Here is a 13,975-nt window from a genome sequence, read left to right on the forward strand (position 1 = left end):
GGTGGTTACCTTCACAGAGTTCCACAACAGTGAGCAGTATTTTAATTATTTGGACTCCAAATTGGTTAGTTATTCCATTGTTTGTATTTTAAAATGGGCTGATGAGGCAGTTTCTTGCAGGATTGCATTTCTCATGCCCCACAGGGAGGCTGCTGCTCTCTGGTACAGGTGAGAGAGTCAGTGTTTTAGAGTTGCTGCTGTGCTGACACAGTGTCCTGGATGTTCCTACAGCAGAATTACAGCTGTGTGGAGCTTGACCCAGTTAATATCCAATTTGCCTCTAGATAATATAGTATTTCCAGACATATTTGCTTTCCTTCCTGCAACTCCAGCAAAGCTTTTTCATGCAAGGGACACAGAATAATCCTCAATGTCCTTCCATAACTTTACCTTTTCAAATTCTCTGAAACTTCTCTTTACATGAATTTGCAGACCTTGAAGGTAGGATACTTTCTTATTGAGTAAAAGTCTACAGCTTTTGCTGTAAAAGATTGACTAAATCCATTTCCATGGGAAAGGATGATCCAGCAGCACATTATTCCACATTATATTGTTCTATCAGTTCCTTTAATTTCTAGTAAGAAGAAACCAAAGCTTTTATAGATAGACTGTAGAAATAATCAGTGTTTTTGAGGTTAGACAAGGCTGTTGTTGATGACTTTTTTTTGTATACCTTCTCAATATTCTGTAAGCATCTAGCTCCAAGTGGAGGCAGAGTACATAAAGAAAAAAGTTCTTTCTAGGCCTCAGGGCAAACCCAAAACATTCAGGTTGGAATTTGGCTTTGTATTCATCCTCTAAAGCTCAGTGCATACTAAAATCTCCCAAAGACACCAAGGTTTTCTGTTGGTTTTTTTTTTTTCTCTATTTTCCTTGGCAACTAAAACACATTTTACATAACCACATTATGTGCTTCACAGTAATATATGAGATTTCATAAATGGTATAAATGGCCTCATACAAATTCAAAACAGCACAAGAGTAAATAAACTTATATTGCAAGAACTCCAGACCACAGAAGGGAAATATCTGAGTCTTTCAAAATTGGTTCATTTTTTCCTCTTTAAAAAAAAAAAAAAGCTGAAACCCCCTGAAATTTGGTTATATTCAATTTATTCACCAAATGTTTTTCCTAGCTTTTCTTTTTTAATATCTTCATCAAATTATTTTATCCCCTCATTTAGCACTATTACTTATAAACATACATATATCCACACAGATCTGAAATTGCTTTTACAGGGCAACAGATATGCAATAAAGCCTATAATTTAGGAGGGGGTATAAGCTTTTGCTCTACTGGTGTTGGGCTTTTGATGGGATACCCTTCCTTCTCAGACCAGGGTAGAAGAGCAGAGGAGGCTGCTGTTCTGCTAAGTTCTTTGTTTCATAGTCTCACAGCTTTCTTGAAGGCAGAGTTCAAGGGGGTTACATGATAAAGCCAAGCAGCAACAGCCAACAGCAGGCACAAAACAGCTGCTTCTTCTAGTTCTAGTTTCTCTACAATTTTTTTCTTACAGAAAAAGTGTGGATTATATTTGTTAATTGACTAATAAGATTAACACATGATTCTAGTTTTTCTTTTCTTAACCTATCCTGGTCTAATTCTAACAGTCTTAAGTCTTACACAAGTGTTACATAGGTATTACACAGATTTGCATATACAGTTTCTATCAGCTCTTATTGTTTATGTGAACACTCTATCTAAAAAATGTGAACAGTATAATTCTATCTATATTTTGTCTAAAGTAAAGAATTCTGTGAAAAGGTAACACTGCTGCAGTAAGAACTGTGTTTAAGGTCTCTGCTGCAGCTTTTTAATGTTTACGGCACTTAGCACATATTTCTACTAAAAGTTAAAAAATCTGTATTTCTGTTTCACTTTGGTGTGACTTCATGGATCTCAGCTTATCCAAAGGTTTTAATTCAACCCTTGTGCTTTGGCTTTCCTCTGGGCCTGAGTCCAGAGAAGCTTTCACTCCAACATGCTGGTATGTGAGCAATTTGTGGGGAAATATTCAAACTTAATTAATGTAATTCAAGTGGTACTGAGAGGAAATCTTTGTCCCATGAACATATTTATTATAGGTATATATTACTGAATTATTTCTGGATTATCTTAATGTTTATCTTTGATGGCCCAATTGCCAATAAGATGTATTTTGGTCTCTTTGTTACAACCTCTGTTTAAAAAATATAAAAATGCAAATTCAATTGAAAATATTTTACTGATTTGTTTTTCCTGAATATTTTTTCACAACCCTCATCAAAAAGCCGGTTCATTTAAGATACGTCCTCTTTTTGTGTTCAGCTTGGCTCTTCTGCTATTCATAGCATTCCAAGTGACTGTGATCTTAGAAAATGCCTCCTAAATATGAGATTTTTATCTTACTGTCTCACTTCAAAACTGTACATAAAAAGATGTGACATTTTGTGGCCTGCTCCCATGCCTAAAGTCTCATCAGTCTCAACAAATGTTGGATCATGGTCTTCAGTTCCTTGGTTTTATACTTCATAAAGCAGCCTGAAGTCAAACTGCAATTTTACTTGACTGAGCCATTTAAAAACTGATAAGCTTTCTGATATTCTTTCTTTTCTTCCAGATCCCATGTGTGTAATTTGATAATTTGTTTCTTTCTAGATAAATACTTACAGTAAGAATTTTTTTTTTTTTAACAAAAGCATACTGAAAAATTATCTATTTATAATTTTTCATTTGAAAGGAAATTAAAGTTCACACTTGTGAGCAGTACTCTTACTGGGAATCAATGCCGTACATAAAAAAAAGGGGATGGAAGTTACTTACTTCAGATTTCTAGATCTGTTGAAAATATATTAAAATTCTTTGACAAATATTTATCTGTGAATCTCCCAGGCTTGAATACAGGAGAGGAAGATGAAATGTATGGAACTGTCTACCTATACTATCCAGGCAGCAGAAGGTTTGTAAGAGTCCCAGGACTTCAGCCATTTTTTCTGAATTTTTCTGAAAACAGAACTGTTAAGTGAGGGATAAAAAGAGACTTTTCTTTGTCTGGAATCAAAAAATGTATCAAGTCCATTGTTTTAATTTTCTCATCAGACTGCCCCGAATTACACCTAGGCCTCTCCATTTCAAACCCACCATCTTTGTTTTCTGAAGCAGATGGAAAATAAAGGTTGATCATGAGTTTTCCAAAAAGAAGCTGCAGATGCAGGTGAACATCATAAAAGCTTTAGACACAATAATAAATAAAACCATCAGATTCTCAGGAGATTGTGTTTCTTTCTGGCACTGCCTTTAGCTTTGCCTGTAGTTATTTGTTCATTCATGCCTCTTTGCCAAACTCCAGCTTGCTGAGCTGAGTCACAGTAGATGTATGGCTCTGCCACACGTGTCTGTGCTAGCATCCGAGGAGACACTATGACATTTTCTTTGACTCACATGAGATGAAGAAAATTCAAAGCTTTGCACTATTAGAGACAAATCTGCCTTTTGAATAGGTTAGTAAAGAAAGAAATTTGTCCATGCACTTGGACAAAATGGAAGGAAAGAGATAATATATAAGCTTGACATTGAAACAAGTTCAAGCAACCTAATTCCTTTTAGAAACTATTTGCCACAGGTCGCAATTGTGCTGAACTGGACAGAACGAAAACTCTTTGTGAAACTGTTTTCCTTCTACTAAATAATTTAAATGTCTGCTGTAATGCTTCATATTTTACTATCATACTCATTTTTGTTATCACAGCAAAAATGTGGACATTTTAAAGCAATTGCATCCCTGCCATTTTATATATGTTTATACATTTTATGTATGTATATGAATGTGTGTATTCAATTCTTGAAATGCTGCTAAGACACCAGCTATGGAATTGAATGCAATAATAAAGAGGCATGCCCTTTGAAGGCATCAAAGTTAGTTCAGATGTACCATACAATTTTGGCATATTAATGTCAATTATATGATAATTTATTAAAAAGAAAGTATCTATTTTTTAGCTACTTTGAGATATTTGAGCTTTCCACCTACAACATGCAGTTTCCTGTCCAAATATGTTCACCTTTCAGCTCCAAACAAGCCATTTAGCTATTCCATGTGGTATGTTCTTTTCATGTGATACATTTTATGCAGCTAGGGAGCTTGCAGTTATTGCTTTGCAAACACCACAGAATATTTTGCACCCTCTGCTCCTGTTTGCCCTGTTGCTGCTCTGCACATCTGTGACATGAGCGCAGAATCCTCTGCCGGGTATTTCCAGCCCTACACTCCTCTTCATTCTCAGGACAGAAATAGAGATTTAATGAAAGGAGGCTGCCCAAAAGGGCTTGGAGGAGGGCTGGTCCTTTGACAATAATGAAAATATTGATCTTTTATGGTCAATAACAGCAATGCTTTTTCCTCTGTAAAACTTCAACAAATTGTATCACGGTTTTATTTCTGGCAATCTGACATTGCTTTAGATTTGAAACCTAATTTAATTAAAAAGGTGTTTCTTGGAAAAATGGATTGGACTTGCAAACTTTTTTTTTTTAATGGAGATGGAAAATAAGAGAAGACAGATTTACATGTACATTTACACCAACTAAATTACAGACTAGGTTACTTAATACAGCTTATAAAGTAAAGTTCTGCTGGCAATATTCTAATTCTCATCAGGTATTTAGGTGGATGTTGGTTACCAGCGTACCTTTTTATTTTTTTTACAATGCTATTTTTACATTAAATATATTTCATTTTGCTTCTCATGGAAAACCAGGAGAGAAGCTTTGCAGCTAAAGGAAACAAGATGCATAGAACAGACAATTTTATGATCTATGAGCATGTTCCTGCAAGACAAACCATGTGAATAACTTCTGAAGTTAATTGGCTTATTCGTATAATTAAAGTGACTTAGGTGCTTAAGCTTTGCAAGATAAGATTTGAAAGTGGTAATAGTTATTATAATAACAATGGAAGGTAGCTCAACTGAGAAGTGAAACAATAAAAAGCAAAATGACTCAGGAATGGTGTAACCAATGCTGGGTTACTTTAAACAAGGGTGTACTAAAGTGAGTTCACAGGATTACTTAAAAGAATATTAAATTGCTTTGTTATAGATTCAAGTCATCATTTGTGCTAAAACGTTTTTAGAAAAACTGAAAAAAATGAGCAGATCTGAGGCATTTTTTTCTCTTGATTTTTATACTATAGAGTGACCTTTACTTTGTTTGATATGATTGGTTTGTTGACCCTGTATTTTTTTTCCTATTATTTTTCAATATTAAATTCTGTCTATAGATGGCACTAACTTCTTGCTATTTCAGAGAATCCAGGAAAAAGCTTCTTGACATATGCAAAACATTTCTTGGCACTTTGTATGCTGTAATGCAGAAGAGCATAAAATGACCAGTTTATAATTTGCTTTAAAAACAGAAAAAAGACCTTCTTTTTTTTAAGATTATAATCAGTCGATGGAAAAGAGATTTAGAATGTCAGCAATGGATTTATAAAACATATTTTGAATGTCTTTCATATATTTAAAGATTCAACCTTTTGAAAATAAGTGAAATGATCTAAAAGAAAAAAAGAGTATGTTGTAAAGTTCAAGCCTTGTGCTGGCAGCATGACTGTAATAATAGAAAATGTTGCTCCAAATGTTTCCTTTCAAAAATTTAGATTATATCTTCATATATCTCTTCTGTTTCTATATCTGTGTTCATTAGTTGAAAAAAGCAGTATGGTTTCTGATTAGACAGTCTGGTCAGTAGTATTTAGATAGTTCAACACATTTATACTGAAGTTAGTGTGTTTATGTAAGTAAGACTAAGCATTTATCTAAGCATTAAAGTATGGCCTTTTTATATTGTATGCAATAAATAGCAAATAACCTTTCACAGTTGTGAAGCACTATGATACTCTAATTAACATCATTAGCACACTGATTTCTGCTATTAATCCAAATTTAAGCCTGTTTAGTAGCATGTTTCTTCCTGTGCATTATTTTATGCATTTTTTTTTGTTGTTGTTCTGTTGCTTGGCACCACAGAGAAAAGCCTAGCTCCATCCTCCTGACACCCTCCCATCAGATACTGATAGACATTGAAGAGGTCCCTTCTCAGTCATCTTTTCTTGAATCTGAACAGGCTCAAATTCCTCAGCCTTTTATCTTAGGTGAGATACTCTAGTCTTCTTTGTAGCCCTCCCCTGGACCAGCTCCAGGAGCTCCATGTCTCTCTTGTCCTGAGGAGCCCAGAACTGGACACAGCACTCCAGATGTGGCCTCAATAGGGCTGAGCAGAGGGGCAGGATCCCCTCCCTCAACCCACTGGCAATGCTCTTCCTAATGTACCCCAGGACTCCATTGGCCCTGTTGGCCACGAGGGCACTGCTGGCTCAGGGACAGCTTGTGCCCACCAGGACCCTCAGGTCCTTCTTTGCAAATTAAAGATGATGATAGACATGGTGCAAAGACAGAATGGCTGCTGGAAACAGGAGATGGAAATAATAAATTTGAAGTGGATCTAAGGTGCAGAGCTTAAACAGAGATGTGATGATCCGATATCTCCATCTGAGAAGACCAAAAGCTTTAGCACGTGAAACTACAGATTAGGCTCCAAATGTTTTAAATAACTCTAGTATTTGTTTAAATTGATACCAGATGACTGAAGTGTAACAAATAGAGCATTTGTGTTAAAAGCAAGGTAAGGAAGCCATCAAGGCACTACAGACCCATTAGTCTAAAATCAGTAAATCCAGGCTACAATTTGCATTAAAGAATCTTTTAAGATATAGATACAAATTAAACAAAATTGAGATAAAATGCATTATAGATTTACCAGTTTAAGCTGATAGATTATCCTTACTAAAAATGATTTCTCCTTTACAGAAATCCTGATCTGAACCTAAGCCTGAACTTCTTACAGTAATAGGAAAGAAATATTAAGGACAGCACAGGAATAAAAATTAGCTGGCAAACAAGGACAACTAATTGTGACACTGAAGAACAATTAAGCTCCCAGAGTTCTCTGAAGTTCATTTTTGGTGCTGATCTGATGCAATATTTTCTATGCACTATTTTTTTTTGGTCTAAATTCATACAAGAAGTACATTTAATTAAAGTTGGTGTTCAGAAACACATCTAAGCTACAAAGAGGAGTGGACTATTGATGATGGTAAAGATGAGAAATTTAGACCAGAATTGTAAAACAAAGTATTGTGAGAGCAGTTTGTAATATAAACTGAGGGTTCCTGACTCACCTAAGATAGAGAAAAAGAGCCTTTCTTTATTAGTTAAATGGATACAGGTAGTTTTTTAATGCTCTACGGACACAAAAAGAGATTTGATGTTGTAAAATATTAGGTAAAATATTCAGTGTATGAGGTCTTGGGGATTACATCTATAATACTTTTTACTCTTTACAGACAGAGATATAGGCACTAGACTGAAACAAATACTGGGAATGATTACTAGAGAACTCTGGGGAATAACTGTCATTAGTTACTATCTAATCAACTACTAACAACATTAGTTAATTATCTAAGTTAACTCCCTTAGCATAATATACCAGAAATTATAAAGCTGTTCTTGATAACAGGTTTAGGAGAAAAAAGCAAGAGGAGAAAGGATATTTGAAAAGAGGACATATAAGTACAAAACCTAACAGAATTTAATTTACCATCATGTATTTATTGTGAAAATTATAAAATGGTTTCCTATCATCATTCCATAGAAATTATTGAACACCTTTTTAATAAAAACTGTGTACAAAAATCCTAAATCACTTAAGGTTAGACCTTTGAAACTTTATAACAGATTATATTAGAATTACAATTAACCATGGTGGACTGAATTTGATGACCCAGGAAACCACTTCTCCTTGTGTACACAGATATTCTGACTAATCTATATGTGCTGCTTTTTCTCCAGGTCCACTGAATTTAGTCATGTGTACACATGTTACAACCCACCTGTGAAGGGAGAGGGTAGCTCAGGTTTTTGTTTGGGGCAGATTAGAGTGAAATTACACTGAATGAGCAGTGTTTCGATATATATGTGCAGATGCTAAAAAAGATGGCAGAGAAATTTTCCCAGCTTTTTTCAGCCTCTTGTGAAAGTCTCCATTCTCACTCAAACTAGCTGAGAAACTATCTGCTATTTTGTAAACTACTTTGCAGGTGCAGGCTGTTGTGGGAATACTGTAGATATTGTTTTGGTTCATTGAGAATAATATTTTGAAATGGTGTTGTAGCATTCAGCCGATCACTCTGAGAGGTGGTTGACTGATGGGCTAATCGTGTCATTTCTCTATTGCGAATCAAGCTATATAAATGAGTCTGTAATTAATTAAATGATCCCATTTTATCCTGGACTTGGATTCTGTGCTGTTCTTCACACCATCCCTGCGGACAACAGCGACATATATGTATGTGTATATATATACATATATTTATTTATGTAGGTTTATTTTAGAAAAATTTGGTTGCAACTGAAAGGAGGTATGTAGCCATTTTGGTTGTTATCTATAGAAATGCAACAGTAAAAAAGTATAAAGATATCACTTAAGAAAATATATAAGGAAAAGAAGGAAAGAGAAAGGATAAGAGTAGAGAGTGGAGAGGAAAAATATTACCACCCATGGATCCAGCAGGGAGACTTGATTGTTGCAATAGCAGTGTCCATTGATCAAAGCAATGGTCATGGTCTCGATCCGTTGCGGGAGGGGGAGGCCCCCAAAACACAAATGGGTTAATAAATGTTCAGGTTCAGGTGGGAGCACCCAAAGAACTCCCCTGCAGGTAAGTTTGACACTCTCTGATGCAACACTGTGGATCACAGGTAGTCCTCTGTACGAAGGCTCAAAAATGAGTCTGGGGGCACTTCAGGGGTCTTTGACAGTTTATAAGACCTCCTAACACATGACAGCTGTTTCCATGTGGTTGAGCCAGTTATGCCCCTTCAGGAGGGATGAATACCTGTGAATGTCTGGATATCTCACCTGGAGGGGAGTTTTATACCTAAGCCAGTTGTGTAAGGGAGGACATTGGCATGATAAAAACCATTATTCCTCCTCTACAGGATCTGTTTCTTATCAGTCTTCTCCCTTATCTGGCTCAAACTCCAGGTTTGAGTTGGTTTGTTGTGGTCATGCTCTGGTGATGGGATGGGCGCACACACTCTCTGCTGCTGCTGCTGTGCAGATTAGAGATTTCACCACCACACCTCCAAAAACTCTCCTCCTCTCCTTTGAGGGGTTCAAACCTGGTCTCAGCAAACTACTTCTGCTTTTGCAAACGGGTTATTGTTTCAGTCATTAACTCTTAACACCTCAATCTCTCACATCCCTGGAAATACCTTTTTGTTCAGCAAAGACCATAAGATTGTTACTTTGTGATGCTTGTTTATGTCTAATTCATTTCAAACCCTTTTCAACAGAACTTACAGTGAAGTTTTGATGCCAGCTTCTCCTGTGCCTGTACACTAAATTTACACTAACATAATTCCTTCAAATTCTGGAAAAAAACATAGCTGATGCTACTAGAATAAATTACCAGCTTGAGAAAATGGTTGTCATATTCTTCAGTGGCTATGATATCGGACATATTTTGTCAAAAAGAAGTAAAAAAGCCTGTTTTCAAAACAATGAGAATTAGCAGTGAGTATGAGTCATATCACAAAAACATTTATTAAAATTGTAAATTTAATATCCAAATTTTTTGAAGTGATGTAAACACAATTCAGTCAATCTTTCTGAGTTTTTATATTCAAGACATAAGAACACTGTATCCAAGGCTACTTTCTTTTGTGTTTCTTCGGATGTAATTACATACTCCTTGGTTTTCAGAAGAAAATAGCAATTTGAAATAATGTCTTTGAAAGACACAATGGTGCTAATATGTCCTCAGAACATGAAACATATACTGACAATATGGAAATGCTCTGAGGAAAATTTATTTCACTTGCAATTCATTTGGTTTCTGCCATAATTGGACAAAGGAGTTGAGTAGCTGCCAGAGAAAATGAGAAGCTGAGCACTCAATCACTATGCCTGAGATTCCAAAATTATAATTGCATCATTCACTGCAAGACATTGGGGGGAAAAGTTCAGAAGATGGAACATATCATGAGTATTGTATTGCTGACAGTCCATTTTCTTATTCCGGATGTCTCAATCACTGCCAAAGAGCATTACTCAGCTCTGAGGAGTGCTCCTCTGGTGTGGACAGCTCCTGCATCAGTCACTGGGGAAAGGCAGGCAGATTATGCAGATGAAGAATGTGATTATGTGGATTTTCAGGAAAAAAGTAGAACAATAACATTCCTCAGTTATGTTTCTGTATTTAAATGAAGCTGAACCTTTCATGTGCACAAATTGCAATAGTGGTGTCCTACTGTCTCATTTGTAAGTACTTGATTGAGATCTTGGGAGCCAGATTGACAGTGGATCTAGTTAAATTTGCAGACACCCACTGTCATGAGCAAAATCTGTTCCTAACCCTACAGGTGTCTAAAACTTCTTCTGCATCAGCTTTCCCCTGAGAAAGGTGTTGGTGCACTGCTATAGCCAGCAAAGTCTTCACAGCATCGAGATACTTGGCAGGTGATTAAGGCCTTAGCCCTGCCAAGGTTCACAAAATTTTCACCTACTTTACCTGGAAGTCTTCAACCAACAGATGTGCTCAGGCATGAAATAATTAACAGTGCATTGGCCCAGAACAAGAAAATGAAAATTCACATGAATCTATTGCTTGCAGTTCAGGATAATCACTTGGAGGTGCAAGGGCTGGCTTCCTGCCTCTGTGCCAATAAATGTTCTAATCACTGAATCACTTTCCAAACTGGTGGGGAATATCCGGAGGGTAGAGGCAGGAAGGGAAAAGGTGCAGATGAAGAAAATATATTATTTCCATTTGTGATGGTGAAGGTGGGCTATTTGGATTATTTACATTTACTATAATGAAGGAGGGCTAACTGGCTGGCAAGGGGAAAGTGTAGAAGGTGAAGGTGTAGACCTGTGAGGTGTCAGCATTTTAAAGGAGGAAGATACTCTGTGGAAGCCATTGCTGCATCTCTGCCTTTCTGGAGAGCCCTGAGTCTGTGTTCTGGTTGAAGCGGAATACCTCTGAAAGGAGTGAGTAAAAAATTCCCCAAGCCAGGTTGCTGTTCAGCTGACATTGCAGCATTCAGCTCCCACACTAGTGGGGGGTAATCCCAGTGCCAAACTATTGCCTATCATCTCCTCTTTTATTCAAAAAAACTTGATGGTTTCCTGACATTTGGAAGAAGAGCTTGGTGTTGAGCATCTTTGAGAACATTAGGATACTAACAAGAAATGCAGCTTAAATTACCCTCTCTTTCAGAGTTATCTACCACACTGACTATCAAAATTCCTCTTCAAGGAAATTGCAGCACCAAGTTGAGCTTTTAACAGTCCCCATGCTAGGATGGCTAATTTGAAAAGTCTGCATATCACAATGTAGAAGACGATCTAAAATTTAGGTCTCTAAAATCCCCAAGATTCTCCCATGAATTTATTCATTTGTGGTATTTTAGGAATGGCACTCAGCACACTGAGAATGTTAACAGATGCAAATGTAAGTGCCACTGAGTACATTTTTAAAGCCAAATGAGTGTTCTTCAGAATAACTTTCAGCCAAAGTTGGAAAAGTTCCACAGAAAACTGAGAAGAAATTTAGTAAGTTGCAGTATGACAGATACAGAAGTGTCCTAGAATTTTGCTAGCACGACAGACATGTTATACCTTCCAGTCAAGTCAGTATTTGAAATAACTTAGAGAAGAGCATTCCTATTCATACTATGCATACCCCCACATTTAAATTCAAAGATGGTTAGTTCCTGTGATAATTATTAAATCAAACAGACAGTGAGAGGCGCTTGCATGAGCTATCAGTACTAGATGCTGAAATGGTGAGGGAGAAAACTACCTTAACTCTGGAGTTCATTAAAAATAAGAAATGGACTGCGTAGCTTTCATATAAACAATTCCTACCTCAAAATTTACCACTACAGTTATATTAAAACTTTATTACCCTTACTGCCTTCCCATTATTGTCTTAAAGCACTGGTTTCCAAATAATTGCAATGACAGACCTGTTTGAGAATGTTTCTTAGGTTTATAAAATGTACATGGAAAAAATTCTGTTTAAAATAATTGCAAAAAAAATAAACTGATCTGTGAAGTAGCAACTTTTAAATTTCTCATTAAATGATTCCTCTGCTTTTCTTATACCTCAGATTTGAAGGCATTTGGCAGTAGACTCAACATCTTAGAGGTGTGCTCTAATCTGGGCAAAATATGTAGCTATTATTTCCACTTTTCCCCCTGAGAGATGATGTACAATAGGTAGGAAATCTCACAAGAAATTCTTTTTTGTAAAGTGTTTATTCAGAAGTTCAGTTGTGTAAAGTCCTTATTCTCTGGTCAGTCTTTGGCTTCTCTTAGTGTTTAATGGGAAATTTTGGGCTTAAGACCTTAACTGAAATATTTGGGTGTCTTACTTTTAGATGTTGTTTGGCTAAGACATTAGGAGTGTCTACGACAGGTGATAAAGTGGTGGTGCCTAACACAAAATGGTACAGAACAGTGATTAATTATTTTTATTGCTGGCATAGAAACATTTTTCAGTTGCTGTCTGTCTTATAAATAGCAGACCATGTATTCTTCATGCTTCATGCATGTACTTTGATGAGTGTGGGAATCTGATGAGTTGCTGAAGGATTACTGATTTATCTCAGAAATAAATTAATGATGCGAGCTCATTTGAACCTATGAACTGTCATTTTGCCATGTTTAAAGGCTTCTTTTGTAGGTGGCAGACTTTTGTAGATCACATGGACTGTTTTCTTTCACAGGAGCTTTGTTGTGCGCAGCAAAAGTAACTGATTCCCATTTGAGTACTCATAAGTAACAAACCACAAAGTTTTGATGTAATTAGATCTTAAAGGTACTGCAATAAATTATTTCCTTGTTAGTCTGATTCAATCTATATTACATCTTTTAGTAACTGGCTTGCTTTTAATGTTTTTTTGCCATGCTTTGAAATGCTATGCAAAGCATATTCAGCCCTGTAGACAACAGAAGTGAAAATAATTTTAAAAATTCACATTTAAAATGTATGGCATGACTATTGTTCCTCAGAAATCTGGAAAAGCTTTATTTTTCGCTGTGTATATTTTGTATATAAATATAGAGGAGGAAGTAACACAAAAAGCATATGAAGCACGCAGCTTATGAAACCTGCTAAAATGATCAATGTGTTTTATCCCACAGGAACAGTTTTTTCCCCATTCTCTTTGGTGAGCATTGAGAAAGTAATTTTGCCAGCATGAATTCTTATTTGTTATAAAGTCAATTATTCTGATAGTCTGTGTTTTACTTAAGAAATATGATTTCAGCCTGCATTACAAGTGTTTTCCCTCAAGCTCATTTCAAACAGATTTTGGTACTGGGGATGGCTGATGCATGGTTCTTCCATTTTTAAAGGTCTGCTCTTGTTGGTGATATTTTGTGTTATGAAGCTCAAGTGAGTAAAGAAAAGGTAAGCCAAAAAGTAAAACTGATCAAGACCTCAGTGAGGTCAGACATACTGGAGTTTTTGTATTTATTCATTCTAGTAGAATTTACTGGGGGAGAGGGGTAGAAATCAACCATTGGACCTGGATGCTTATCTTGACATCGGAGCCATTTACATCAGTAAATTTGCTTTCCTTATGCAGTTCTATCAGAGTACTGAAAGAGTTAAATACACACACACTCACACACACACACACACAAAGAAAGATGTGAGGGGAATTATTGCTTTAACATTGAAAGCCTGTCAAAAAGGAAAAGAACTAAAAAGTGAGGCTTCCTCAAAGTTACTGCATCTTTGCTTGAGGATTGCCTCCTCCTGCCCACCTCTTGTGATGGTTACTCCTGCACCTCACCTGAATCCCTGAACGTGTCTGACTGGATGTAAGCTGTTGGCTCTGTATTCAACTGCATTGTGTGAGGATA

This window comes from Corvus brachyrhynchos, unplaced genomic scaffold, assembly GCF_000691975.1.
Source record: "Corvus brachyrhynchos isolate BGI_N302 unplaced genomic scaffold, ASM69197v1 scaffold80, whole genome shotgun sequence".
Classification (NCBI taxonomy): domain Eukaryota; kingdom Metazoa; phylum Chordata; class Aves; order Passeriformes; family Corvidae; genus Corvus; species Corvus brachyrhynchos.